A 2,924-nucleotide genomic window follows, 5' to 3' on the forward strand; every position below is an offset into this window, starting at 1 on the left:
GTTACTATCATTATGAGGTGGTCATGGGTAACTAATACGGTCTTACTCATTTTGTTCTTCACTCTCCTCCTCATCTTTTTCATCTAATGAGCACATCTTTTCAAAATTTTCTTCTTCCTTGATCTCACTTCTTGGTTTCTAAAAAACATTAATCTCTTCATGGGAGGCAGCGACTCTCTCTTTGATCAACAATGTAAGCATTGCCACTTACTTTTTTAAATGTTCAAGACTCTCATAATTAGAAGAGTTAATAACACTAGAAACATCATCAATTTCAACTTTATCAACCATAAAAGCAATTAGAGGGTGATGTGTGCTTTGCCGCCCCGGTCCTTTGTAGTGAGTTACGTCTTCTTTTTCAAGCTATTTCAGTTAGAGGTGAGAATTTTTACATTGAAAATCAAAGAATCAAACTGAATTGAGTTGACTGATATTCTTGGTTCATTATTTATGGAGTTTAGTGTTATTTTTCCAAGACTAATTGATTGTGTTAGGATCTATCGTCAATTTTCATCCTGCATAAACCGACTTAGCCATCAGACTATATACATTGAAATAGACCCTTTTTCTCCAACTTCCCTACTTTGTTGGCATGTGTAGGCATGGCACCAGGCGCATGTTCGATGCACACAAACACACAACCCCATTCATTCATGCCGCCGCCTCTCAGAATCACTCTCCTTGCACTGGTTTTTATCTCCAAAATAACTCCAATCTCTCAACCTATTGACCTCCCAACCTTGAGGTTAGGTCTACTGTCACGGAGCTTAGCTACAATAACTCTTCAATGTGTGCTCATGTTGGTTTGGATCTCCAACATGTGGTATTTTTTTTATTATCTCTCCCCCAACGCTAGCACGGCGTTGGTCTTCCACATTGAATCGACCATCCGAGGAGCAAAATAGGAAAACGAACATAGCGGCGACCCGGTAGCTCGGCATAGAACCAACAAGTTGGCTGACACCCCGTCACGAACACATGAAGTAGAAAACCAGTTTACCCTTCCCCGACTGTGAAATAACCCACATGCGGGGGAGGTTCTATTGAGCGCGCAATGCATCGAAAGACGACCAAACTCGCACGCCCAGGACGCTCACTTTAGTTGGCTGGCCAGCCACCCTATTGGTCCTTAGCCATCCGGGGAAGTGATGAAAAAAAACATAGAGAAAAGGAATTTTAAAAAGCGGATGGAATATTTGAACGTGTAGAAAAAATAAAAAATCTTCACAAATTTTAAATACATTTTAAATAATAAAATTGTTTACATATTTGAACAAAAAATGTTCATGAAATTCGAAAATGTCAGCAAAATTTAAAAATCATCATGAATTTAGAAAATATTTGCAAAATTCAAAAAAATTATGAATTTCAAAATATGTTTGGTAATTTAAGTAATCTTCATGATTTATAAAATGTCTTCGAATCTCGAAAGAAGTTCCTCGAATTTCAGAATCTGATAAGCAGTCATAAGGAGAACAAATTCTTCAATTCATTCTATACCATACCATAGTATCATAATATCCCTAACATGTGATGCTAGTGTGTCATTATATTCGTGCGAACATTGGAATGCAAAGTGCTCAGCACGTTTTCAAGAGCAACAAGTTATATCATACTTTCAAACGAAACACTAGGATGGTCATCCAATTCTCTTAGCAAATCCTATAAGTGTTTTATTTTCGAGACAAGCGGTGTTTTACAAAAAAAATCATGCTCTCCCATTTATTTCATCGTACTAAGCTAGTTGGAGTTTTAGCACAAGCACAAATTGACTCAAGATAATGCAAGTAGTAACTTTCTTCAACAGTGAGGATTTAGGAGGTTCCTCAACTCTTTTATTGGTAAGTACAACTTTTTTGTGTGCTTCTACCCATATTGGAAGATAGAAAGCAAAGCAAGAAATAAAGAATACTAAAAACTACTTAGTGATAAAGCAAACAAATGCACAAGAGAATATTCAACCTAGCGCTATGCTTCCTGGGAACAACACCAGAAAAGAGCTTGATCATCCCCAAGTGTAGGGAACTATGTAGCACTTTCCAATGTGGAGGTGGAAGTATCGAGCATCGATATCTCAAGGGAGCTAAAGGTAAGAACCTTATTCTCTTAGCCTCGATCTGCCCTGATATAACCTTTCGTACACCAAGCGTTTGCTTTACCTAGACTCTAAAAAAAGATAATTTGCAAGAAAAAAGATAATTTGCAATGCAAAATAGGCAGTGTGCAAGATTATGAATTGCAGGTAAATAAGTTTTAGGTACTAAAATTTAAAGTTGCGAACAAAATAAAAGAGAGCAAGTGTGGAAGTAGTGGTGATAGGTGGTGTGGAATTGATCCTAGGCCATTGGCTATGATAAAATAATAGATAGACACACATGCGGTTTTATATGCTAAGATGCTTAAAAATTCATTGACTAACATGCACTTATGATTGAAACCATTGTAAGCATCCCCAAGTACTAAGAATTTATTAAGGTAAACCTAACCATAGCATTAAGCTCGATGAGTCCTTTTTTATCCTGTATGCTTGACTCATATACTTAGGCCCTGTTTGGTTCGGCTGTGGATTTCTAAAAGCAGCTGTGAAAAAGCAGCTGTGGAAAAACAACTGTGGAAAATCTGATGTGAAAAAGATGTAGGTCATTTGGCAAACCAGCTGATACAGCCTTTTCAAATTTTGGCCCGCAGCGGAATCAGATTTTAGAAAGCACGTCCTGGGTTGCTTCCGCTTTTGGTTCAGATTTTGGCAGCGGATTTCTGAAATCGGATTCTGCTGGGTTCGCCCTTTGGTTCAGATTCTGCTGCGCGGCAGCGGAATCCGTCGATAAAAGCTGAACCAAACAGGGCCTTAGATGCGATAATATCTATCACTCCAGCCACCCTATGTATATATTCATTGCAACACATTACTAACCCTCAAGTGT

The sequence above is a fragment of the Triticum aestivum genome, chromosome 4A, assembly GCF_018294505.1.
Source record: "Triticum aestivum cultivar Chinese Spring chromosome 4A, IWGSC CS RefSeq v2.1, whole genome shotgun sequence".
Lineage (NCBI taxonomy): Eukaryota > Viridiplantae > Streptophyta > Magnoliopsida > Poales > Poaceae > Triticum > Triticum aestivum.